The sequence below is a fragment of the Bos grunniens genome, chromosome 11 (assembly GCF_055505025.1).
Source record: "Bos grunniens cultivar Pamir isolate PY7600 chromosome 11, Bosgru_T2T1.0, whole genome shotgun sequence".
NCBI classification, from domain to species: Eukaryota; Metazoa; Chordata; class Mammalia; order Artiodactyla; family Bovidae; genus Bos; species Bos grunniens.
In genome coordinates this window covers 104953465-104981135 of record NC_141175.1, presented here as the reverse complement: position 1 = coordinate 104981135, position 27671 = coordinate 104953465, and the positions used below count along the sequence as shown (strand labels likewise).

Here is a 27671-nt window from a genome sequence, read left to right as displayed (position 1 = left end):
CTGCCCCAGGCCCGGGTCTCTGGCTGAGAGAAGAGCCAAGCAGAGGTGTCGATTGCACCCCAGGCTTGCTGGAGCTGGAATTGCACTGCCCAGAATCCCCCATGGAACACAGAGAGTCCCGCAGAGGGTCGTGCCCAAGGCCAAGCTCCCAGGGTGTTAGTGAAGGCAAGAGGTGTCAGAGATCTTCTGCCCCTTTTGTTCCTGTTAGAGAAACTGAGGCTGGTGGCAGGGAAAGTGGCTTGCTCTAACCTAGTACTTCTCAGACGGCAACACGGGAACCTGCTGGGGATCTTATTAAGATGCAGATTGAGTCAGAAGCTCGGGGCAGGTGTGGAATTCAGCCTTTCTAACAAGGTGGTTCTGTAGAGCCCACTGTAGGCGACAGGCCCTAGGTGAGTTTGGATGCTTGTGGGTATCTTGGCCCTTGACCTCCAGGCTAAGGCCCTCCCAAGACCCTAGACCGAGGCCCTCAGCAGTGGCTACTCTGCTTTGGTTTTGTTTTCAATATTTATGTATTTGGCTGCTCCGGGTCTTGGTTGCAGCATGTGGGATCTAATTCCCTCACCAGGAGTTGAACCCGGGCCCCCTGAGTTGGGAACTTGGAGTCTTAGCCCCTGGATCACCAGGCAAGCCCTCTGATCACTGACTGCTTGGAACTCAGCTGAAGGGGTGGATATGCCCCATGCATGTCCCTGGGGATGGTGGTGCTGTTGGCTGGGCAGTTTGACTCGGGGTGAGGAGGGGAAAGGGTGGGTGTTTGGAGACCTGGGCTCATCTCCTGTGTTGGTTTTACCTCTCTTTCTCTCCGCAGGCCTCTGTGTCCCCACGTGTAGGACGGGAGACCAGGATGCGCTGGTCTGTGGGTCCCCGCCAGCCCCAGTGTGCCGTGATTTTGGTCCTGCTAACAGCTGCTTGGCCTCGGTTGACTTCAGAAGGCGTTGCTGTGACTCTGGGCCATCTCTTCCACATCAAGCCCCCTGCCAGTCTCTCTAGAAACCGTCTTTAAGGTCAAAGGCAAACTGGTGAGAAGTCAGGAGCAATCATGGTGAGTCGGTGGCCGATGGTCCTGCTGGCCGAGTCGGAGGGATCTTGCCTTAGGGCTGGAGTCAGAGGCCGCCTTTCCCCCCCACCCCCACCCTGACCCCGCCTGTAGGGCTGGCTGTTTGCCTTGGGTAAGCTTGAGCCAAGGGCACCTTTTTGATAAACCACATTCCTATAAAAGAGATAGTTATGGTATCTTATCAGGGAAATCAGGCTTTGAGCCTCAGTCCATCTGGAAAATTACTGGAGAGGCTGTGGACGTTAGCCCGCCCAGTGCCAGCAGGCTGAGGTGGTATGGCCTCCTCTTCAGGACCTCGGTGGGGTGGGCGTTCTGAGAATTCAAATCCAGGGCCTGGGGTGCTGAGGCCTTCCCTCCCATCACACATTCCCCAGGTTTTTTGTTTGAATAATTTTTATTGTTTCTAATTTTAATCTTTGGCTGCAATGGGTCTTTGTTGCTGTGAGTCGGCTTTCTCGAGCTGCAGTGAGCACGGGCTCCTCTTCGTTGCGGTGCTCAGGCTTCTCGTCGCGGTGGCTTCTTTTGTTGCAGAGCTGGAGCTCTAGAGCACAGGCTCGATAGGTGAGGCACGGGCTTAGTTGCCCCGAGGCATGTGGAATCTTCTTGGACCAGAGACAGAATTCATGTCCCCTGCGCTGGCGGGCAGATCCTTAACCACTGAACCACCAGGGAAGTCCCACCTCCAGTTTATTTGTTTATTAATAACAAACACTACTGTTCTAAGTCCAGTACTGTATTGACTTGCTAATCCTCATGGCAACTTCTTGAAAACATCCTTCTTATGGTAATCATTCTCACTTTACAAATGGGGAAACGGAGGCACAAGGAGGTGAAGCAACTTGTTCAGAATCAGAAGCGAAAGGCCAGGGTGTGGCCCCAGGTGTCTGGCTGGAGAGCGGGTGCCTTATCCGCCATGCTGGGCAGGCTCCACGATCCTCCCCCAGGCCATGGCCCCTCTGAGCACTCAGTTGCTACTAACATCTTCCCCATCTCACTGGCACCGGTAGGGGCTCATGGATAGTTGCTGACTGGTTGCCTGAGTGTGAAGTGGAGGGCCCCCCCACGATGGAGACTGCACCCTTCCCTCCAGGACACCTGCCTGGCCGCAAGGCTGTTGTAAATACTTGTTTCAGGAAGACATTGACTGGCCCCTTCATGGACCGCAACCTTCTCCTGGCAAAGGGTCTTGAGTTACTTGGAGAAGCTATGAGCCATGCCATGCAGGGCCACCCAAGAAGAACGGGTCATTGTGAAGAGTTCTGACGAAACATAGTCCACTGGAGGAGAGAATGGCAAACCACTGTAGTATTCTTGCTGCAAGAATCCCATAACAGTATGAAAAGGCAAAAAGACATGAGAACAGAAGATGCACCCCCCCGCCCCAGGTTGGAATGTGTCCAGTATGCTACTGGGGAAGAGCAGAGGGCAATTACTAGTAGCTCCAGAAAGAATGATGTGGCTGGGGCAAGGCAGAAATGACACTCATTTGTAGATGTGTCTGGTGGTGAAAGTAAGGTCCAGTGCCGTAAAGAACAATATTGCATAGGAGCCTGGAATGTTAGGTCCATGAACTTGAGCAGTATGTGAACCAAGAACTTTCAGATATACAAACTGAGTTTAGAACAGGCAGAGGAACCAGAGATCAAATTGCCAACATCCACTGGATCATAGAAAAAGCAAGAGAGAGTTCCAGTAAAACTTCTGCTTCATTGACTACGTTAAAGCCTTAATTGTGCACATCAAACTGGAAGATTCTTAAAGAGAGGGAACACCAGACCACCTTATCTGTCTCCTGAGAAACCTATATGTGGGTCAAGAAGCAACAGTTAGCATGGGACAAGGGACAATGAACTGGTTACAAATTGGGAAAGGAATACCATAAGGCTGTATATTGTCACCCTGCTTATTTAACATCTGGGCAGAGTACATCATGTGAAATCCTGGGCTGGATGAATCACAAGCCAAAATCAAGATTGCCAGGAGAAATATCAACAACCTCAGATACGCAGATGATAGCACTCTAATGGCAGAAAGTGAAGAGGAACTAAAGAGCCTCTTGATGATGGTGAAAGAGGAGAGTGAAAAAGCTGGATTAAAACTCAAATGTTCAAAAAACTAAGATCATGACATCTCGTCCCATTACTTCATGGAAAATAGAAGGGGGAAAAGTAGAAGCAGTGACAGATTTTATTTTCTTGGGCTCCAAAATCACTGAGGACCATGACTGCAGCCATGAAAAAAAAAAAAGACTCTTGTTCCTTGGAAGGAAAGCTATGACAAACCTAGATAGTGTATTAAAAAGCAGAGATCTCACTTTGCTGGCAAAGGTCCATATAGTCAAAGCTATGGTTTTTCCAGTAGTTTTGTATGGATGTGAGAGTTGGACCATAAAGAAGGCTGGGTACCCAAGAATTGATGCCTTCAAATTATAGTGCTGGAGAAGACTCTTGAGAGTCCCTTGGATGCAAGGAGATCCAACCAGTCAATCCTAAAGGAAATCAAACTTGAATATTCATTGGAAGGACTGATGCTGAAGCTGAAGCTCCAATACTTTGGCCACCTGATGCGAAGAACTGACTCATTGGAAAAGACCCTGATGCTGGGAAAGACTGAAGGCAAAAGGAGAAAGGGGAGGCAGAAGATGATTATATAGTATCATCAACTCAATAAACATGAATCTGAGCAAACTCCAGGAGATAGTGAGGGACAGAGGAGTCTGAAGTGCTGCAATCCATGGGGTCACAGAGTCCGACTGGACTTAGCTACTGAACAGAGACAGGCCCTCTAAGAGGAGGGTGTCCTCTGAGGTGGTCCCCTGCTGGCTATAATTGGTACTGCAGGAGGGGTGAGCCCACAAAGTCGAGTGGCATCCTCAAAGCCAGGAGGGGCGCTCCCAGGACTAGAAGTCAGAGGGGCTGAGGACTCTGCCCCTCCTCCCTCACCTTGAAGCTCCCCACAGACTCTCCCTCCCCCCACCAGGGTCCATTCACTGGCAATCAATCATCAGTTTGCCCAGACCCTCATCATTACAAAGGGCTGTTCCCGGGTCATCTCCTAAGATGCCTCAAGTGCTCCGAGAAGCTTCTGGACAGATGTGTCAGTCCCCATCACACAGCCAAGAGAGCTGGGGTCTTGCCTAGGGTTCACACCAGCCTGCCACTGAGCAGAAATGGGAAGCCAGTGGGAATCCAGCCGATCTGAGACTCTGCTAGGCAGCCCAGCCTCTGTGTCTGCTGTTGGGGCCCCCTGAGACCCCTTGCCTGTGCTCAGCTGTTACCTGACAGGTGGAAATCTCAGAGACAAGGGGGCTGCCAGGCCGGAGACCAGCCCTTAGAATAATCAGGGCTGTCTACACGGTAGGTAGTCAGCAAGGATTTGTCAGTGCCAAACAGTGCAGTGTGGCCGTTTCTTTAAAAATTGTCCATCAGCCGACCTCACAACCCAGCGATTCCACTCCTGGGTGAATACCAGACTCTTGATTCTCAGTGAGAGGATGAACAGTGGAGGAAGCATCCACACGCCCTTGGAAAAATCTGCCCTAAAATCAGAGAGCTTGGCTAGCACTGCCGCCTGGTGGAGAGACATGGAACTGACCGTGGATCTAATACGCTGGAAGGAAATGGTCGGGACCACAAAGGCTCCCAGCTTTGTTCGCAGGCCCTGGCTCTCTCTGCCCACTTGCTTCCTGTCTATGAGCCTCCTAGAAATTCTTTGGAGTCCACCACATCCTTTTGGTGAGTAGCTGGACCCTCACCCAGAGGTCCAGAGGTCAGAGAGGAAGGCTAGGGATGCCAGCAAAGTCGTCAGCCCCTAGTTAAGTCTGTGCTCTTACTTCCACACTGCTGCCCTGTCCAGACCTTCCTGGGTCCTGATTCTGCGGCAGCTTCCCCTGCCCTGGGCCCCCTCCACCCTGTGGGTGTGGAGCCGGCCGGAGAGGGGAGCCAGGGATGAGGCCTGGCTGAGGGGGCAGCGGCAGCTCAGAGGCGGGGGCAAGGCGGGGCACACCCTCTCCTCTTTTGGTTTCCTGTCTCCCTTTGCCCTGTGCCCCACGCATCATACACACATCTTCAGGGTGTCTGTGCTGGGAAGACTGTGGCACTGCCCTGAGGATGTCATTTATGTCTGTGTATGTGTTCAACAGATATTTATTGAACACTTACCAAGTGCCAACTTTTTCACTCTCCTCTTTTGCTTTCATCAAGAGGCTCTTTAGTTCTTCTTCGGTTTCTGCCATAAGGGTGGTGTCATCTGCATATCTGAGGTTATTGATATTTCTCCCGGCAATCTTGATTCCAGCTTGTGCTTCAACCAGCCTGGCATTTTCCGTGATGTACTCTGCATAGAAGTTAAATAAGCAGCCTTGACATACTCCTTTCCCAATTTGGAACCAGTCTTGTCCCATGTCCAGTTCTAACTGTTGCTTCCTGACCTGCATACAGGTTTCTCAAGAGGCAGGTCAGATGGTCTGGTATTCCCATCTCTTGAAGAATTTTCCACAGTTTGTTGTGATCCACACAGTCAAAGGCTTTGGCATAGTCAATAAAGCAAAAGTAGATGTTTCTGGAACTCTCTGGCTTTTTTGATGATCCAATGGATGTGGCAATTTGATCTCTGGTTCCTTTGCCTTTTCAAAATCCAGCTTGAACATCTGGAAGTTCACGGATCACATACTGTTGAAACCTGGCTCAGAGAATTTTGAGTATTACTTTGCTAGTGTGTGAGATGAGTGCAATTGTGCGGTAGTTTGAGCATTCTTTGGCATTGCTTTTCTTTGGGATTGGAATGAAAACTGACCTTTTCCAGTCCTGTGGCCACTGCTGAGTTTTCCAAATTTGCTGGCATATTGAGTGGAACACTTTCACAGCATCATCTTTCAGGATTTGAAATAGCTCAACGGGAATTCCATCACCTCCACTAGCTTTGTTCATAGTGATGCTTCCTTAGGCCCACTTGACTTCACATTCCAGGATGTCTGGCTCTAGGTGAGTGATCACACCATCATGATTATCTGGGTCATGAAGATCTTTTTTGTACAGTTCTTCTGTGTATTGTTGCCAGCTCTTCTTAATATCTTGTGCTTCTGTTAGGTCCATACCATTTTGGTTGGCTTAAAACTCAACATTCAGAAAACTAAGATCATGGCATCCAGTCCCATCCCTACGCGACAAATAGATGGGGAAACAATGGAAACAGTGACAGACTTTATTTTGGGGGGGCTCCAAAATCACTGTAGATGGTGACTGCAGCCTTGAAATTAAAAGATTCTTGCTCCTTGGAAGAAAAGCTATGACCAACTTAGGCAGCAGACTAAAAAGCAGAGACATTGCTTTGGCAACAAAGGTCCATCTAGTTAAAGCTATGGTTTTTCCAGTAGTCATGTACGGATGTGAGAGTTGGATTATAAAGAAGGCTGAGTGCTGAAGAATTGATGCTTTTGAACTGTGGTGTTGGAGAAGACTCTTGAGAGCCCCTTGGACTGCAAGGAGATCAAACCAGTCTATTCTAAAGGAAATCAACCCTGAATATTCATTGGAAGGACTGATATTGAAGCTGAAGCTCCAATATTTTGGCCACCTGATGTGAAGAGCTGACTTGTTACAAAAGACCCTGATGCTGGGAAAGATTGAAGGCAGGAGGAGAAGGGAACAACAGAGGATGAGATGGTTGGATGGCATCGCCGACTCAATGGACGTGAGTTTGGGTAAACTCCGGGAGTTGGTGACGGACAGGAAGGCCTTGTGTACTGTAGTCCATGGAGTCACAAACTATTAAGTGCCAAGCACTGTTCTTTTTTTCCAAGTGACCAGAGAACGAAGAAAGCCTAGTACCTGACCTTTAGTCAACTCAAGTTCACCCTGATACTTAAAGAAGTGTTACAAGAAGGCCACATTGAGGGCTGTGAAGACCATGGGTTCAGTGGGGAGCTCTTATGCACAGGAATGGGTGATTTTGCAAAACAACAGATATTAAAAATTGATCCCTGAAAGATCACTAGACTTTAAACAGCAGTAGGAGAAAGAAAAGCACTCCGGGAAGAAGAAGCCACACGTGTAAAGGCGCAGAAGTGCGATTGTGCACACACAGTGCTCTCTGGTTGTATTGATTAAAATTAGGACTGCTTACATATAACAGAATGCCCAAAAGAATAGTGGCTTAAATGAGACATGTTCATCCCTTTTTCACACAAAATAAGTTGCAAGTAATTGTGACAGCCCTATGGCCATAAGGAATCCAGGTTCTCTCTATTTTTCTTCTCCACTATTCTAGTAATAGCCTTCATCCTCAAGGTCACTTTATGGATCAAAGAGGCTGCTGGAGCTCCAGCCAGGACATCAGCATTCCAGGTAGGAGGAAGGGGAAAGATCCCCAAGGCATTCCTCTCAGCTAATTCAGCTCCTTGTTAAGTTGACACATGGGAGGATTTATGTAACACTTTCGTTGACACTTTATTGGCCAGAATTTTGTCACATGACCACAAATAGCTGCAAGGGAAACAGAGATGTAGTCTTTATTGAGGGAGCAGATAAACACAGGGTTATATTATTAAGGATGAAGGAGGGATGTAAGAAGAGGATAACATGGAAACATACATTATCGAATGTAAAATGGTCGATGAGAATTTGCCCTGTGACTCAGGGAACTCAAACCAGGGCTCTATAACAACCTTGAGGGGTGGGACGGGGAAGGAGGCGGGAGGGAGGTTCAAAAGGGAGGGGACATATGTACACCTATGGCTGATTCATGTTGATGTTTGGCAGAAACCAACAAAATTCTGCAAAGCAATTATCCTTCAATTAAAAATAAATAAATAAAATTTAAAAAACAGAAGGAGAATGGTCACGTAGCACTGTCCAGCCCAGGGCAGTGGGGCAGGGGTCCTCCAGTGTGTGGAGAGAGGCGAAAGCAGGGAACTTGCTCACAGAGGCCATGCTAAGGAGGGTATGGGCTTTATTCTGTAGAAAATAGGGACTCGCTAAAGGATTCCGAACAGGAGCTTTGGGTGAAGGGGTCTGGAGCAATTTCCTCCGGGGAAAGATTTAAACAGAAAAGAACAACCCAAAGGCAGGACAACGGAGGGCTGAGGGCAGGGGAGGAGAGCTGCCAGGAGGGCTGAGGGCAGGGGAGGAGAGCTGCTAGCGGGTGATGAGCTGGGGACGGCAAGAAGGTGATGAGAACAGGGGCAGAGCCCCGGGGAAAGTGGAGGCACTGCCAGCTACAGGGGAGGGACACGGGAGTTCAAGATATAGAGAGAGCTCGAGATGTGTGAACCTTCAGGTCAGATGGCTGGAGGGCACCTGAGGATCCAGGCAGATGTAGAAGCGCGAGAAGCCAGTGCTGGGGATTCAACTAGAGGAGTCACCAGTTCTCCCGTTGTGCGTGAGATCTGCCTGGCAGCGGTGCCAGTGCCGAGGTGTCAAGCAGGGGGAATCTGATAAACCCTCCATAGTTACCAGGCAGGGAGGACAAGGAAGTGGGTGAGGGTAAGCGCGCACTCTTTGGAGCCAGACAGGGCTACCGCTTAACAACCTAACCCTTTGGACTAGCTGCTTGCCTTCCTGAGCCTTAGCTTTCTCAGCTGCAAGGTGGGGATGAAGAACCCACCTTGGGGGCTGAGAGGAGGATGCAATGGGTGAGTGCTTAGCCCCAGCAACAGCTCCGTCAGTAAACACCAGCTCTCACCATTAAAGGGGCAGCTCTCTCCTCGCTGTAGGGACATTGGTGCCTTTCTTGGGGTCTTGAGTCTGCCCAATAGTCTTCCTGCTGCAGGGCAGGGTCCCCGGGGCCCCAGATGAGTTCACTGGGGAGTGAGTCACCAGTACTCTGCATCTCCAGGGCCCCGTGGAGCCCCGACCCAGCATGGCCAGGGCAGACCCTGGCTCAGGCAGCTCTCCCAGGCAGGGGCACCACCAGTCCAAGCCGCTGGTTTGGAAAAGGAGTTGTGTGTGTGCCAGGACACAGATGAGCAAAAGGGTGAGGGCCAATCGTGAGCCCCATAGAGATGACTCTAAGGAGCCCAGTTTGGGAAACTGAGGAAGATAACTGGTGGGGCAGAGGGAGAGGCCCAGCCCGCCGTCATGAGTGGAACAGTGGCCCACAGACATTTGCACGAGTTCAGCGTGTGGCATGGGCAATGTCCAACCAGGAGAAAATACACGACTTGGAGTCTGGTAGACAGTGGTGGTTTACGCGCTAAGTCGAGTCCAATTCATTGCAACCCCAGGAACTGTAGCTCGCCAGGCTCCTCTGTCCCTGGGATTTCCCAGGCAAGAATACTGGAGTGAGTTGCCATAACAGTATCCCCTACTCAACCCTTCCATTTAAAAGGTCAGTCTAGCCCTTATCCCCAAAATGACCCCAGACGGCATTTGGGAAAACCAACACGTCAGGGACAAGCACAGGAATAAGGGCCCTCAAAGGACATGGAGAGGAACATCAGAGACAGGGGAGGTGCCTGGCATCCAGAAGCTAAGGGTGAGCCCAGAGGGAGGAACTGGAGGTGGCCGAGCTCAGTCCAGGGGTCAGGTGGGATGACAGCTGGGAAGAGGCCATTGGGTTTGTTGGGAAGGAGGTCAGTGGTTGGAGAGGAGGTCCGAGGTCAGGGGTGGAGGTGGAAGCCAGGGGGCAGCTGCGTCCAATAGGCTGTAACAGAGGCTCAGAATTGCTTAGGATATGTTCCATTTCCTTCCAAGTCCAAGTGGAAGGGGACTTCCACCCTGAAGCCATCATGAGCCAGCCCACGTGTTTGCTGTTGTTGTTTTCTGCCATGCCCCATAACATGTGGGATCTCAGTTCCCCAAACAGGGAATGAGTCCGTGCCCTCGCCAGTGGAAGCGAGCCGTCTTCACCACTGGACCACCAGGGAGATCCCGAGCCAGGCCGCTTCTAACATGTACTCTTCCTCACTGGGGTCCTGTCTCCTCCACATGGCCCAGAGTGCCTGCCCATTAGCCTTGTGCCAGCAGCAGGAGGAAAGGGCTCAGGTGGGGCACGGGCTTGCCCCTTCCTTTTTAGGGCAGAGCCAGGAAGGTTGCCACCTCTTCTTAGTATCTTCTGCTTCTGTTAGGCCCATACTGTTTCTGTCCTTTATTGTGCCCATCTTTGCATGAAATGTTCCCTTGGTATCTCTAATTTTGTTGAAGAGATCTCTAGTCTTTCCCATTCTATTATTGTCCGTCTAGTCAAAGCTATGGTTTTTCCAGTAGTCATGTATGGATGTGAGAGCTGGACCATAAAGAAGGCTGAGCACCAAAGAACTGATGCTTTTGAACTGTGGTGTTGGAGAAGACTCTTGAGAATCCCTTGGACTGCAAGGAGATCAAACCAGTAAATCTTAAAGGATATCAATCCTGAATATGCATTGGAAGGACTGATGCTGAAGCTGAAACTCCAATACTTTGGCCACCTGATGCAGAGTCAACTCACTGGAAAAGACCATGATGCTGGGAAAGATTGAGGGCAGGAGGAGAAGGGGCCGACAGAGGATGAGATGGTTGGATGGCATCACCGACTCAGTGGACATGAGTTTGAGCAGGCTCCGGGAGATGGTGAAGGACAGGGAAGCTGGTGTGATGCAGCCCATGGGGTCGCAAAGAGTTGGACATGACTGAGCGAATGAACAACAAGGCTCACCCAGGCCCTTACTCCAGCTCACATCCCACCGGCCACATCCCACTACAGGGCCTAGGAAGGCAGCCTTTATTCTGGACAGTTCTGTGTCCAGGTAGGAGCGGGGGCTGGCTGTTGCCACAGGAGAGAAGGAATATTGGAGTGAGAGGAGCGGTCACAGGGTGCTGGTAAGAGGGGGCGGCAGCCAGGAGCACAGGGTGAAGGGAGGAGAGAGCTTTGCCCAGGGAGCCCCTGCTGAGCACAGGTGCACCCTGGGGACGCGTCTCCTGGGTCCCCAGCCTCGGGTATCCGTTGTGAGGGTGGGTGGTGAGGGGAGTCGGTGTTGCTGAGAACGCCCTCTGCTGGCCAGGAAGACACATTCCAGAGCTTTCCAGAAGAATTTTTCAAGTTTCCCTCGGAGGGCCTTCTGGCCCCACACTAAAGCCGAAATAACACAGAAAGTAAGAAACGTCTTTCTTCCGGGACTTCCCTGTGGTCCCTCAGCTAAGACTCCAAACCCCCAGCGCAGAGGCCCTGGTCAAGGAACTAGATCCCGTGTGCCACAACTAAGAGCCAAATAAAGAAATAATAAATAAATACATATATATTTTTAAAAAGCTATTTTCCACTCGTTTGAGCTTTTGCCAACTGCCATTGCTCGTGTTGGCCCTTGTCACTGTGTCCACTGCCCGGGCCCTGGGCACAGCCCTCAGACAAGGGGTGACCACCCTCCAGACCCCCTGGCACTCCCTCCACCCCGGCAGAGACACGACCCCAGGTGTCCGGCACCAGAGCGGGCGCCAGCCTATTTTGTCTCCTAGGGGACTCTCCACCCTCCCCTTGAGCTTCCAGATGCAAGATAAGAACGGACCCATCCTCCTGGGATAAAGGGTTTAACAGCTGGGTGTCTGTCCCCCTGGGCCGTGGACCCACTGACTTTTGCTGCCTCTCTCAGCTCCTGATTATGTGTGAAAATATATGCAAGGAAGACAGGTCTTCAAATTCTGTTTCCAGGGGTCTCACTTGTCCTGAGGGTTGACTTTGGTGGGGGCGGAGGTGGGTCTTGGGGTGACTAACTGCAAGCAAGTGCTCCAGGCACCACCCTGCACTTCACTCTCTCACCTGTGAGCGGACACCAGTCCCCTGTGCCCACCCCGTGTGCGACCTCTCCAAGACCTTCATTAACTCACTGCGTCCTTCAGCGGGACAGTCAGCAAATGCTTCCTGGGCCCCTGATGTGCCGGCCCTGTGCTAAGTACACAGGATACCTGGGTGCCGTTGGCAGTACCGAGTCAGGTCTCAGCCACCACTGGCTGTGTGACTTGGGTGTGTTTCAGATGCAGAAATTGAGGCTCAAGTTTGAGTAACTAGTAGAGGTTAAACCAGAACTGATTCCTAAGTTCTCCACTCTTTTATTAATTCTAAAATAAAGATAACTAGTCTCCTGAGGGCTTCCCTGGTGGCTCAGATGGTAAAGAATCTGCCTGCAATTCAGGAGACCTGGGTTAGATCCCTGGGTCGGGAAGATCCCCTGGAGAAAGGAATGGCAACCCACTGCAGTATTCTTGCCTGGAGAATCCCACGGACAGAGGATCCTGGAGGGCTACAGTCCATGGGGTCGCAAAGAGTCGGACGTGACTGGGTGATTTTCACTTTCAGTCTCCCGAGTAAATGTCCCAAAGACATTTGAAAAATGGGCAAAAGCTCAATACATGTAGGGAGTTCCCTGGTGGCCCAGTGATTAGGTCCCTTTCACAGCCTAGGATCTGAGTTTGATTCCCAGTAGGGGAACTAAGATCTTGTGTGGCATGTGCTGTGCCCAAAACAAACACCCAAAATCTGAAAAGAATGACAATTTTCCAAAGTAGAAATGTGTACAATAAATTCTACTATCAAGTGAAATATTAAAAAAAAAAATCAGTACATGTACCCGGCAGCATGTACTTTTTTACATTTCCTTGTTCACAGATCTGTTCCAGATAGATGAAGAGGCTTATAAAAAACACTCAGACTTCTGGATAATTGAGCTGCCACTTCTTTGGATGGATCCTGTGTTTGTGGGAGTCGCTCTGAGTGTGGGGCTGTCTGTGAGCTCCCCTAGGCCTCGCCCAGTGGGGAGTGGTACCCAGAGCTGAAGTAAAAAGCCTGAGCCCTCCTTTTAGCCTTTTAGTACCAGAGGGGAACCCAGTGCCTCCCCTCAAAGGCTCCAGGGACTCTGGGGAGAGATTAACAAAGGCCTCCCTTTTCCCATGGAGGTTTTCTTCCCTGCAGCCCACCCAGCACACCCCAGATAAGCTCTAACAGTGAAGCTGTGTGAGGGGAGGGGACTCACAGTGTCGCTCAGCACAGAGAACAAAGTTAAATCAGTGCCCAACCAACCACTATTTTCAAGGTCCTGTTTCTCCCCTGGGATTTTTCCTGGCTTTATAAGCCTCGACTTTCCTTCACACCTCCAGGCCCTTTATTCTCCCCTTCTCCTCACCCTGTGGTCTCTGTTTATTTCTGAAGCAGAGATGTTCAGCTGTCCCTCTGAACCAATATAACCCCCTAGACAATTTTTCCAGCCCCCTCCCCCAATCCCCAAGGGGTTCTGCTAAACCTCATGACCACTACTTTCAGATTCTGGCAACATCGTGTATGGAAATAACACTGACACCCCTCCCCAGAAAAACACTGAAAAATTCAGAGTGGACGTTAGGACCACAGTAGGATTTGAAAAAAGGGTGGGGAAACACCCAGGTACTGGGGGTACAGAGAGGACTTGAAATCAGAGTTGAGCTTTGACCTTGACCATGGGCCCAACGATAGGGGCTGAAGCTTCAACACCCACTCAGGGTCGAGAGGCACGGCCTTAAGAAGAAGCAGGGGACTTCCCTGGTGGTCCAGCGGCCAAGACTTCATGCTCCCAATGCAGGGGGCCAGGGTTCCCTCACTGGTCAGGGAACTAGACCCCACATGCCGCCACTAACGATCACAGATGCTGCAACTCAAACCTGGCACAGCCAAATAAGTAAATAAATATTTTAAAAAGAAGAAGAAATAGAACTGAGATTGCTATATAAGCTAGAACCCTGAAAAGGCTGCCCATCAGGAAATAAGCTACCCACCAATGTAGGGAACGGATGGTGAATCTTGTTTTGGTTTATGGCTCTGGGTGGGAGAAAAGATCCTTGGGAAAGACCAGAACTGAAAACTCGAACTATCCATGGAGGTGGCATCCAAATTTATACTCCCTATGGGGCAAAGAATTCCCAAGTTGAAAAATTAACACAAAAAGATTTCCCTACGGGTCTGAGAACTAAGACCCTGCATGCCTTGCAGCATGGCCAAAAACCTAAAAATAAAATAAAAAGTTGCATAAAGATAAAGAAATAATACTTCAATAAATTAAAAAAAATTCCTCTAATGAGTCCTTGGAGCAGTTAGCATGAAAAAATACAAAAACAGATCTCTGAGGCCATTTTCACAGCCCAGGACACATAGGGCTCCCATAGAGCAAAATAATCTCACTGAAGATGAGTTCAAAAACACCAATTAAATTACACACACAAAAACTATCTACTGTGAAGGAGAGTCAGCAAATACAGCAAATGGAAAAATCATCTCTGAGAACTTGGGGGTAATAGGACAAGCTGAAAGAGATCATATTGATATGCTAAAATACTTAAATATATAAAGGAATAAAAATGACAGGGAAAGAGCAGGATACTATAGAAAAGATTTGAAAAGGATGAAACAGATTTGAAAAGGGAGCCAGGAAATGAAAGATATAGACATTGAATTTATAAACAGAATGGATGGGCAAGCCAGCAGACTAGACATAGTTGGATTAACTGGAAGACAGATCTGAGAAAATTAATCAGAATGCAACATTCTGTCAAAGGATGAGAACATTTGAAAGAAAGGTTGAGACAGATGATGAAATGATATGGGACACGACTGAGTGACTTCACTGTCACTTTTCACTTTCATGCGTTGGAGAAGGAAATGGCAACCCACTCCAGTGTTCTTGCCTGGGGAATCCCAGGGATGGCGGGGCCTGGTGGGCTGCTGTCTATGGGGTCACACAGAGTCAGACACGACTGAAGCGACTTAGCAGCAATATACAACAAACAGAAGTTGTAGAAGAGAAAAATCAGAATGAATGGGCCAGGAATAACATTTGCAATATTCAAAGAAATAATGAATGAAAATTTCTAGGATTAAAAATAGGCCTGAATCTTCAGACGGAAGAGGTAGACTGAACGCTAGGCGGGATGAATACGAGTCAGTCTACACAGGAAGAAAGGGAACGCTCCTGCACCATTGCTGAGAACGTACATTGGTGCAGCCACTGCGGAAAACAACATGCAGTTTCCTTAAAAAATTAAAAATGGAACTAACACACAATCTGGCTATTTCACTTTTGGGCTTTTATCCAGAGAAAACAAAAACACTAATTCTGAAACATATGTGACCCCCATGTTCAATGAAGCATTAATTACAATAGCCAAGATACAGGAACAACCTAAGTGCACATCAGTGGATGAACAGATAGATCAATGGTTTATGCACGCAATGGAGTATTGTTTTGTTATTGTTGTTTAGTCACTAAGTCATGTCCAACTCTTCTGCAACCCCATGGACTGTAGCCTGCCAGGTACCCCTGTCCATTGGATTTCCTAGGCAAGACTACTGGACTGGGTTGCCATTTCCTTCTGTAGGGGATCTTCCTAACCCAGGGATCAAATCTGCATCTTTTTTTTTTTTTTTTTTTAAATCTGCATCTTTACCAGTAGATTCTTTACCCCTGAGCCACCAGGGAAGCCTCACAGAGGAATATTACTCAGCCATTAAAAAAGATGAAATCTTGCCATTTGTGATGCATGGGTGACCTTGAAGATATTATGCTAAGTGAAAATAGAGAAAAACAAATACCATATGATTTCACTATGCGGAATCTAAAAACAAACCAACAAAAACACAATAAATGAATAAACCAAACTAAACAAAAGCATGTAGATACATAGAACAGAGTAGTATTTACCAGAGGGAACCAGAGGGGAAGCCAAGGGCGGTGGGAGGCGTAGGCAAAACAGGCGAAGGGGTCAACTGTATGGTGACAGATGGAAACTAGACTTTGGGTGGCGAGCTCGCTGCAGGGTAAACAGAAGCTGAAATCTACATCACCAATGCCATCAGGGGGCTACAGGGGTACAGAGAGGGGGAGAGGCCCGGACAGGCTGAGCTGAGTGGCGAAGGGAGAAGGGGGGCTCCGGAGGGCTGAGCAGAGATGAGGATCGAAGAAAACCTTTGATTACAGCCCAGAAACCAAACCTACGCCAGAGGCAGCTTGCCCAGCCCCAAGAAGAGGGCAGGCTATGAGCCTTGAGACCCACGCAAGGCTCCTTTCTCACACATTAATCTCACTGTCTTCATGTCAACACCGAGAGGTAAGGATTCCCACTTTACAGGTGAGGAGAGTGAGGCCCGGAGGCTGAGTGGCACGTCCAAGGCCACACAGCGAGAGACCAGGCAGGGAGCTGATCTGACTCTGAGCTCAGTCCCCTCGTGGAAGACAGCTGCTGTCTTCCCAGAATGCACTGGGCCTAGAGACCCTCCTGAGCCCCCCTGACTCACAGCACTGGCAGCCCCCTTGGCCTCATCCCGAGGGGCACGCGGCCGGAGCAGCAGAGGTCAGACCACAGGGAAGAGGGCCCTGTAGGGCGGTGTGCCCGGCGGCCGCCCTCCCATCTGGGGCTGGCTCCTTCTCCTCCACAAACAACAAGAGCGAGCCTATGGGGCTGAGGCTCCTGTGGGCTCCCCTCTTGAGGGCAGCCCCTCCACTCCTCAATCTGAGGGCCAGTCAGAAAAAGCTTCCCAGAATGCACTGGCCCCCCCACTCCCCCAGCACCCCCTACACTTGCTGAGAATCTAGAACCTGCCCAGGTCTCCCCCCTTCCCCAGGCCTTCCTGCCTTCTCAGTGGTCCACGAAGACTCCCCACTCCCTGTTTCCCGGCTACCCTCGGCCCAGGGGTGGGTCCTGGCTTGTGAGTAGGGAGGATGGGAAAGGAGGAGGGGTGCGATGGGACACCTGGAAGGCTGAGCCCCAGCCCTGCCCTTTATCTGTAGACATTTCCCAGATAAAGACAGCATTCAGGTCCCGACAGAACAAGAGTCCTTGGTGCGTTGCAGGCACTGGCTTTTATGAGAAAGCAGCAAATCATAAGAAAACCATCTCTTTGGGAGGACTTAGCTGCGATAGAAATTGCAGATGAATGCCAATTCTGGCTAATCTCCATGTCAACGTGTACAAAACGCACATTGGATTCCAAAGCATAATGCTAAATACCCACGAAGAGCTTCAGCCAATCTGGCCGCTCCGCTGACCCACTGAGAACAGTTACGGTGCTGGCGCCTCCACCTCAAGCACACACGCCTCTTTCTAGTGCCTTTCACAACCTAGAGAGGCGGCGCGCGGTGCATTTTTACAGATAAGGAAACTGAGGTTACTGAGGTTAGGTAACTTGACCAAGGTCACATATTTAGAAAGTGGTGGAACTTTTCAAAATACTCAGTTGGGGAAATGCTCATCATTTGTAGAAAAAAAAAAAAAAATTCAACAAGGCAGAAGAACACAGGCTTCCAGTTAACCCTCAGTTACCCAGAAAAGTCATTTCCCTTCCACACGCATGCCTGTGTGTGTCTGCACGCACTTGAATTTTCTGATTCATAGAGTTCTTGATGAAGAGGCCAAACCGCAGGAGGGAAAATGTACAGAAACCAGCAACTATATTCTCTGAATTCAGTCGTGGGCTTGGAGATCCCCAGGTAAAAGGTAACAAAACACAGCGTTGTCAAAGCAACTGTCAGGAAACGGCCACCGTCAGGGCACAGGCATCCATTTGGCCCCCCTCCAAGGCCCTGCGCTCATAGACGGCTGGCCCAGGGCTGACGGGCACCTCCCTGTGCTCACTGCAAGGCTGAAGGAAAAGCAGGAGGCTGGTCGGCACAGACAGAGCTCAGTCACCAGTCTGCTGTGTGGTCTTGCTACTGCTCAGCCACTTCGGCTGTGTCTGACTCTGCAACCCCATGGACTGTAGCCCGCCAGGCTCCTCTGTCCATGAGAGTCTCCAGGCAAGCATACCAGAGTGGGTTAACATTTCTTCCTCCAGGGGATCTTCCCCACCCAGGGACTGACCCTGTGTCTCTTGCATCTCATGCATTGTATGTGACCTTGAGCGTGTCACTTTCCCTTTCTGGAGCTTAGTATTCCCATCTGTAAAACCAGGACTCAGCAAGCTTGTAACAAAAAGGGCTAGATAATAAATATTTGGGGCTTTCGATCTCAGTCACATCGTCTTTGTTTTTGTTTGCTTGTTTTTGGGGTTTTTTGTCCTTTTTTTTTTTTTACAACCCTTTAAAAATATAAAACCCTATCAAAATGGAGCCAGGCCAGTGGAGCACCCCAGAATGTACCAGAAGGCAGAGCCCTCATCCTGGCTCCAAGTTCTCACTTAGTTCCTTAAAATGAAGAGGCTCCCAGCTTTCTCTCAGCAACCAGGGCCCTCTTCACCCCTAGGGATGAACAGATACTCCCCTGCTCAAAAGCACAAAGACCAGGGACTTCCCTTGCAGTCAAGTGGTTAGGAATCTGCCTTCCAATGCAGAGGATGAGGGTTTGATCCTTGGTCAGGGAAACAAGGTCCCACATGCCGCGGGGCAGCTAAGCCTGTGTCCTGCAGCGAGAGAAGCCTGAGTGCTGCTACAAAGAACCCGAGAAGCCAAAAACAAAAACACACCCCGAAGACCAGCCAGGTCTTCTGTAAAACAGAGGCCTCGTTCAGCGGGTGGCCACCCTCAAATCCCTCGGGGGCCTGGTAGATAACGCTGACAGAGCCCAGGGACAGACGGCCTCAGGGTGGGGAGGCGTACAGCGGCTGAGGGAGCCACAGAGGGTCCACCTGCTGGCGGACGGGGCAGGCCGCTTGACTGGTGAGGCAGATCTGATTTTAAGAGAAGTCTGAAATCTACAATTTTATACAGAACTCTGCCCCCTCACCACCTTTTTTTTTTTTTTTCCAAGTTGACAATGAGATTAAAAGCAAAACAAAAGCTGTTGGGAGCCTTGAGATAAAACTTCTCTGGGCCTTATTTACCTGAGGCCTCCACATCCAGCTAACCCTCCAGCCAGCCCCTCCCCAGGTACGAGAGAGACCTCAGGGAGTTCAATGATGATCCCAGAACCCTGCCCTTTGGGAGGCTTCCCTGTCCAGAGCGCCCTGGGAAGTGGGAGCATTCACAGGAAGTGATCCCTGAGAATATGTCTCTCCTCCCTCCACAAGGCTTCCTGGGCTGGGGGCAGCCTCCACCCTGCAGTTGGCAGAGAGCCTGGTATTCTTGGCCACGCTTGATCTCCACTTCCTTTTCCTGGGGTTAGAGTTAATCTGAAACAGTGACCGCTAAACAGAGAGGAAAGATGCTCCCTGGCACAGAGGTGGGCCCGAGAGTTGAGGGGGGAGCATGCTGGACGTGCTGATGTATGTCTCCACTGCTGGCCAGAGTACGACATTCCAAAAGGGAGTGCAAGGACCTCAGAATTTCCCCCAACACAGCAACCACAGCGGGTAAGGCCAGGTTAACGCCAGGTGTTCTCATAGGTCAGTGGCCATGCTGACCTCTCCCTGCCAGCCTGGGCCATGAGCCTTGGGGTGGCGGTGGGGCGGGACCGCTGTCCTCTTCATAGGCCCAGCTGACCCCGCCTGCCCCTTGACCTTGAACATGTTCTGTGCTTGTCCTTGTGTGTGATGTGCCCTCTATGCCTCAGTCATCTGGCTGTCTACAGGGCTCTTCCGCATAAGGCCAGCTGGCCCTGCCTGGGAGCTCACCACGGTCCTGCTTACAGGGCGAATTTTCTGCTGAATCAATGAGCTGGGCCAAGGCGGCAGTGCAGCAGGCCCAGGCCAGGTGTTGCGGGTGGCCCAGGAAGATGAACCATCAGCATCTCCTTTCCACACCTGTCCTAAGGTCAGAATGAACTCAGGCCCAGCCAGAGAGTCTCTGTGACCACAAAGGCTGGGGAAGCTGAGTCTGAGAGGTTAGAATCCACGAAGAACCCCTGGGCCCTCCCTAGCCCACTCCTCACTGAGAGGCCAGCCTGAAAAAAAAGAAAATCATTAGCTCCTACATATAGATCAACATTTCTCTCTCTATTCAAAGGTCAGTTCAAAAAGCCTTGTTAATTTGGGCCTTACTGTGTCCACTAGGGATGCAGGCCAGAGTGTGAGCCCTGTTAAGCAAAGATGCCTGGGAGTGAAATCAAGGCATGGGGGCCTGTAGGGGGGATTTTGAATCTACTTGGGGGTTCTTTTCAAGCTGGTTTCAAGCAGGTCTCTATGATGGGAAGCCAGGCCTGTTCTAAGACCTAGTAGAGGCCCCAGGAGTGTCAATATGAGACTTTCAGAAAATTTTCTGAAAAGCTTCACATCTCTACCCCTAGGAGGATGTTCAAGAACTTGCAAGCTGGTGGGGAGGGAACAATACAGGGAACAGAGGGTGCAAGTGCTCAGAGGCACGAGGGACCTCTTGATCCACCTGAGAAGGGCGGACCAGGGCAGGTGAGAGAGGTCTCACTCATCTCTGCCGGCCCCCGATCCTCTGGGCCTCAGGAGGGTCTGGATGGCCCTGGGTACTTGGCAGAGCCTGTGGGCCTGGAGGAGGCGTGCCCCCTGGTCCCTTTTCTGGGAAAAAAGAGGAACTATGGTGGGGAGGCAGCGGGGAGGCCGGGGCTTTCAGCGAGGCCCGAGGGGCCAGCGATGCTCCGGCTCAGGCTCTCCCTGCCTAGCAATAATTTGGGCGCAGAGAAATATTGGCGGCCTTGGCTAACCGAATTATTCTTTCGGTTTGAACAAGCTCCCCCTTTTTGACTCAGATCCGGCCGAGCATGGAAAGCGCTTTCCGAAACCCCCGCCCGCCCGCCTTCCCCAACTCGGCTCAGCGGCTCAGCGAGCCCAGGGGGAGGGGAGCGGGCGCTCGGACCGACCACCCCGCCCCGTTGCCTCGCCCCGCATCCCCAGGGCGGCGCCCCCCGCGGACACCGCAGCCCGCCCCTCCTCCCACCGCGCCCCGGCGGAGCCGAGCAGAGGATGGGTGGGCGAGGCGGGACGCAAGTTCCCCGGAGCGGGTCGGTAAAGACCCCTGCGCGCGGGCTGGGTTGGAAAGAGAAAACTACCCATCACTTCCCCAAGCACGTGCTTAAGGCACCAAAATAGAAAAAAGAAAAATGCTTGGAAAGGATTTGATATTTCCAGGCGAGCATCGAAATCGCCGTTCCGGGAAAAGCCAGTCTTGTGAGACTTCCTTACACTAATTGAACCGTTCCGAGTTGTTTTTATGTCAGGGGGTGGGCATGGCGATCCTTTGGGGCTTTAGTGTGCCCCACCCCCACCCCCAGGGACTTCCGGCCTTCGTGCCACGCCAGCGCACCCCAATATTTTTGAGCCCCTATTTCAGCTCCCTGGGGCCACAGGGCTGCCCAGCTGTTATTTTGCAGTTCTGCGCAGCACCCCACTGGCAGTTCTGCTTAATGCTCCTGCCTCTGACTCACAAGAGGAGGGGATTTCTGAGCTGTTTCAAAACTTAACCAGAATATTAGGGTTTTCAGGCAGCCCGTGTTTAATTTAAAAAAAAAAAAAAAAGCCCTAAAGGCAACAAAATTTGACACATTGACACACAGCAGCAGCAGAAGGGAAGGTGGGGTGGGTGGGCAGGACCACTATCTGCTATGTCCCATGGGTCCGTGGAACCCAGGTTTCCTGTGTCCTTCCCCTAGCCCTGGCTCACCCCATGCCTTCTGCTTGGTCCTGGTTCTGGATAAGAGCTAATATTTATGGAGATCTGCCTTCCCACCAAACACACTTCTAAGCTGTTTATAAGAAATAACTTATCTAGTGCCTATAACTGCACTAGCAGATGTGAGGGCTTTTATTGTGCCATGACCATTTTACAGATGAGAAGACTGAGCATGAAGAACTGAACTGATTTGGGGCACTCGGGTTTTATTTTTTAAAACAAAACAAAACTTTTGAGCAGGGATAGAACCTGCACCCTCAGTATTGGAAGCTTGGAGTCTTACTGGACGGCCAGGGAAGTCCTGGCGCATTTGGTCTTCTTATGGAGAATGCAGGTCGCTTTTCCCACTCTGCACAGGAGGCAGATGCCACTCAGTCACAGGAAGCCTCACTCATCAGAGTGAGTGAGGAATCTCCCTCTTGCAGAGATCTGTGTGGGTCAGGGTTTGGGAGACTCTGAAGCCGCTAGGGGACTGAGTAGGAGAAGTAATTAGAGTAGCAACCCCCACCCCACCCCACCCATCCAAGCTTAGGCTTCCAGCATGGAAGGAGTTAATGGATCTGCTCAGGTTAGAGCTACATCATTCACCTCGACCATAATTCCTCCCAACATCCTGGCCAAATGTGAAGACCCCAACTGGGGAGCTCAGGACCTTGAAGCTACTAGCTGTAAACCTAGAAAACCTGGTCAGGTGGGGGGTCTCAGGGTCCAGCTCAGGTCGCTAAGGCCAGGGCTTGGGGTGCACACAGGCAGGACTGTGCAGAGGAGCCAATGGTGTGCCAAGGGCTCGGCCCCCTGATGCAGGGAAGGTGACTGCTGTGCTAAGAGACGGTTGGGTTTGGGGGAGCAGGTTATTTAAGCATTTACTTCTACAGGCTCAGATGCACGCAGAATCTGCTTGGTCGGAGGCTGTTTTCACATAACACCAGCACAACAGAATGACCATTTGTTAAAGGTCTACGTTATTTCTAACTGTCACAGTAATCTCACAAGGTAGGTATTGCTAATCCCGTTTTACACGTGGGAAAATCGGAGACTAAAGATGGTGAGTCATTCATCCAAGGTCATCTGCAAGTGAGGGTGCCAGGACTGGGGAGCAGTCGGCCTGACTCCAGAGCCTTGGAGCTTCCTGTTTTAGTGGACTGGCTGAGCCAGTGCAGCTTCTTAGGAAGTTGAGAACCTCTCGGTTTCTCTCTGCCCTTTGGTCAAAAGGGAATTTCAAAAGTGCCTGATTCATTGCAAGTGTGAACGTGTGTAAGTTGCTCAGAGGCTGCCTCAAGCGTTCATCTGTAAGCTTGAGTTACTCTCTACCGCTTTGGGGACTGGCGTGGGAAGCCAGTGGGAAGGTTCCGGGCCCCAGTGCCCTTATCTGCCAAGGGTCCACGTGAGGGTCACCGAGGGAGAGATGAGTGTCCGGCTCACTACCAGGACCCAGCTTATGTTGTTGGACCTGGAGAGGGATTTAGGGGACAGGTTTTAGGGTCAGCTTCTGGATCAGTTCACCCTCCCTAAATTCATTGCAATCCTCATCTCAAGATGCTTTGATGACTCCTGCAAGTCTAGGACAAAATTCACACCTCCAGGAGATCCAGATCCACCCCGACCCCCACTGGTTGTTGTTGCTGTTCAGTACCCAAGTCATGTCCGACGACTCTTCACGACCCCATGGACTGCAGCCCGCCAGGCTTCCCTGTCCCTCACCATCTCCTGGAGTTTGCCCAAGCTCATGTCCATTGAATCGGTGATGCTATCCAACCATCTCATCCTCTGTCACCCTCTTCTCCTGCCCTCAATCTTTCCCAGCATCAGCTCTTTGCTCCTGCAGCTGTCAAGATAGGAATTTTGGAATCTGACAGAAAGAGGGGACACTGAAGAAAAAGAAACCCCATTCCCATCTGGCCTAGTAGCCTGATTCACCTCGCAGGTCCATCCCCACAAGGGACACTGATTCTCTTGAAAGGAGGCAGCCCAAACTTTCCTAGAAGCTCTTAACAAGAAGGTAAACTGAGGCCTGGAGGGTGGCTCCCCCGCCGCCCCCTAGCTGGCTGTCAGGCCGAGCCCAGGGCCCAGCTGTCGGTCGCTGGCGTCCAGCCGCTGCCCCAGACCGAGCGGAGCGGCCGAGGCGCGCCAGCCGCGCCCCCTCCTGGCAGCGCTCCCGCCCCGGGCCCCTGGAGCCTGCCTCTCCCCGACTGATGTAAGCTGATATTTTAATTCTCTTACAAGGAATGGCGTTTAGAGAAATGACTTAACCGGATTACTCATCGTCTATAATGACTTGGCCTGGCTCCGACGCTATTCCTAGACGTGACGCTTGAGGCTTTGATTCTTTCTTTTCTTTTGCTACTTTTTTTTAAATACCAAGAAATGACTGCCGTGGGCTCGCGGCGGCTCCACCCCTCCACGCCCCTCGCATGGCATCCTGGGAGATGTAGTTCTCTCCTGCCCTGGGGCGCGACCCCCTCTCGCCTCCGCCCCCGCTCCCGCCAGAGAGTCCGGGGAACCTGCAGGTAGTAAGAAGCTCCCATCGTGCAGTCTGTGCAGTCTTCCGAAGAGGCACTTAAGCGCTGCAAGCCTCGGTTTACTCATCTGTCAAATGGGAGACAGTCATACACCAGGGAAATGAAGGGTTACCAGAAGCTGATTTTAAAATGAGAGCAAAAGCTCCGTACGACTTCTTTATCCATTCATCTGTGGATGTATATCTAGGTTGCTTCCATGTCCTAGTTATTGTAAATAGTGCTGCCAGTCAGTTCTAATGAGGTGAATAAACCTAGAGCCTATAATACAGAGTGAAGTCAGTCAGAAAAACAGATATCATATATTGACACACATATATGGAATCTAGAAAGATGGTGCCAATGAACCTATTTGCAGGGCAGCAAGGGATTCCCTGGTGGCTCAGAGGGCGAAGAGTCTGCCTGCAATGCAGGAGACCTGAGTTGGATCCCTGGGTAGGGAAGATCCCCTGGAGAAGAAAATGGCAACCCACTCCAGTACTGTTGCCTGGAAAATCCCATGGATGGAGGAGCCTGGCGGGCTACAGTCCATGGGGTCGCAAAGAGTCAGACACTACGGGGCGACTTCACTTTCACTTTCAAAGGAGAGGCAGACATAAAGGACAGACTTCTGAGTGAAGGAGTGGGGGACAAATTGAGTGAGTAGCATTGAAATATATATATTACCATATATTAAATAGCCTGCCAATAGGAATTTGCTGTTTGATGAACAGAGCTCAAATCTGATGCTCTGTGACAACCTAGAAGGGTAGGGTGGGGTGTAGTGGGAGGGAGGTTCAAGAGGGAGGGGACATGTATACCTATGGCACATTCATGTTGATGTATGGCAGAAACCAACACAATATTGTAATTATCCTCCAATTTAAAATACATTTTTAAAAAAAGCTCTATACAGACCCCGTGGTTTTGTTTTTGTTTTGTTTTTTTTAAAAACCTTTGTCCAGTGCATTTGTACTGACCTCCAGTCTAGACTTACTACTTTGTGTCATAAAGAAGGAACCAGGCTTTGGTTGTCCAGGTATCCAGCGCTTAACAGGGAGCTGGCCTCTCTTTATTACCTCGTCCAGCATTTACTCTCTACTGCTTGATGTCTTCAACTGTAATATAGGGATAAATATATAGTGGCCACTTCATAGGGCTGGGTGACACTGAATGAAATAATCCATGTAAGACGCTAGGTTCAGTACCTGATAAACACTGGTCAAAGGTATTGTCACCCCTCTGGCACCAGGCCTTGAGTGACTTTGGAACTGTCTGAAGAAGCAATGGCTGATTCTCATCACCTGTAAGGTTGTCAAGGGCTGTATATTTTGCTCCACAAGATCAGAGCTTTGTCCTGGTCATGGCCATATCCCCCAGTCTCTAGTCCAGTGCTGGCACAGAGCTGGGTCATAACAAATGTCAGATGAGTGAATAAATGAATCATTATGCCTGCTTTGCCAGTGAGGAACTGGAGGTTCTGAGAGGTCAAGTGACTTGCAGATGGTCACACAGCAGCTGGGCTATCTGAGTGGGGATGAAAATCCACATTTTCTCTCCCTGTCACCCTCCCCCACCCTCCCGCCCTCCCACCAACACAGACACACATAGGAATTCGACCGTTACCTTTCAGGCTCAAGAAGCATAAGAATCACGTGGCATCTCCAGTTTCCTCCAGTTTCCGGCAGCAGCCAGGTGTGGATGTGCTCCCAGAGTGGATCGAGCTGGGGAAGCTAAGTGTTCACATGGGGGTGGGGGGAGGGGGAGGTGAAAAAAAGTGACCAAAGCTCTCAGATCCCCCTCCCTCACCTCCAGCAGTTCCCCAAATGCCGAAAGCTATTCTTGCCTTTTTCTAAAAGAGGCGTTTGAAGCCATGAGCCAATTCTTTCCATTCCTGAGCTTGGGTATCATCTATTTTGGGCGTTTGTTGTTTTCCATGAGTTGCGGATGCCACTGTGAAGCTGGCCTTTCCTGGACAGCTAGGGCACGAGGGAGCAAGGCAGGAGCCAGGCGGGGCGGCACTTAAAAATACTTCCCGATTCATTTCTCCTTTGAAAACAAAGCCCTGGGGGCCTTTTGCCACCGCTGGAGCCTGGGAACGGAGCTTCCCAGAGCAGAAAACTGACTGAGCATGCTGGATGTGTTTGTGGGTCGCAGGAGCAAGAGCAAAAACACGGACTTGCTGTGTGACCTCCTTCAAACTCGCCTGACGTCTCTGGGCCTGCTGGCCTCCTCTCCAGAATGAGGCCAGGTGGGAAGAAGCTCGTGAACAGTCCCTCCAGCTCTGAGAGCTCCAGGATGAGGACCACCCCTCCCAAGACCAGGTTTTCTTCCTAGATTTGGGCCAGCAAGGGATGCCGAGTCTTGGGGACAGAGGCTAGGAGAAAGCAGAAAGGCCAATCTCTGGGACTCCTTTGTAAGTTACAGAGCCCTGCAAATGTTCTAAGGGGGTCCAGAATGTTCTTGGAAGGTTCCTGTAATTGCAAAAAGACCAAGCACCATGAAGAGGGGATGAAATAAAGACTGCTATACATCCGTACCAGACGTGCAGTCTAGCAGCTACAAGAGAGAAATAGATCTGTGTTCTAACAGAGAGGGTTCTCCAAGACGTATTGTTGGACAAAAAAATCAAGTTGCAGAATAGAACAGTTAGAATGGAATCACTTTTTAAAAGCACACATAAATTTACGTGTTTTTTTACACCATGTATTTATGAAAATACATAGGGAAAGTTCCGGAAGAGTTTACCCAATCTGATGCTCAGTTGCTTCTGACTCTTTGCAACCCCATGGATTATAGTCCACAGGCTCCTCTGTCCATGGGATCCTCCAGGCAAGAATACTGGAGTGGGTTGCCATGCCTTTGTCCAGGGATCTTCCCAACCCAGGGATCGAACCCACGTCTCTTATGTCTCCTGCGTTGGCAGGCACATTCTTCACCAACAGTGCCACCTGGGAAGCCCACCCAATGGGATAAGAGTCCTTATCTCTAGGTTGGGGAGGGAACTGAATTTGGAATGGTGTCAGAGAGAAATGATTTATTTGTAATGTCTTTATGGGAAGAATGCATTCGTGGGTTTTTCTTTTTTTTAATTAATCTATTTGAGACAGCAGGACATGGAGGGCCCAGGCGACTTCTCTCATGCCATCAGGGGCCGGATCTGATGGTTAGATAATGCAGGAGGAGGGTAGCTGTGGGTAGGAGGTGAAGGTATATCAGATAGTGGCTTGACCAACAGGCATGTTTGATTTTAGGGAAGCAAATGGAGATGTCATTCCTCTGCAAGATTTATTGGCTGTTGTAAATTACTTTCTATTGCAAACAGTTGCCTCAGGAGGCAATTAAATTTAGATCATATTGTTCCCAGGTTGACACAGGCAGGTGTTGACTTGCTGAGGCTTTGCACAACAGCCACTGTCTGTAAGAGTGTGTTCGACTGCCTGGGATGGCAGAATAACTCTGTCCTGTGTGGGATGATCTGCTGCTTTGTCAGGCAATGAGTCTATTCAGCCTGGGAGGGTGGGGTTGGCCTAGACTGGGATGCTGAAGGTAGTGCCTAGGCCTCTACCCCAAACCTTGGGCAAACAGTCCTAATAGGATGGCAGTCCGGTGGTCGAGACTCAGAGCTTTCACTGCCGAGGGCAAGGGTTCGATCCCTGGTATGGGAGCTAAGATCCTG

The 27671-nt window shown here is 50.5% G+C and overlaps 1 protein-coding gene across 2 annotated transcripts in view; it reads right to left on the bottom strand.

Moving 5' to 3' along the window:
* Positions 1–25822, bottom strand: part of NEURL3 (neuralized E3 ubiquitin protein ligase 3) — a 34377-nt gene extending 8555 nt beyond the window's left edge. The window contains exon 1 of one of the 2 annotated variants that reach the window (XM_086328204.1): positions 25619–25822. The gene's annotated coding sequence lies outside the window, so the exon portion shown is untranslated. The remainder of the gene's footprint in view (positions 1–25618) is intronic. The other variant, XM_086328203.1, reaches the window with a different exon arrangement.
* Between the last annotated feature and the right edge of the window lie 1849 nt (positions 25823–27671).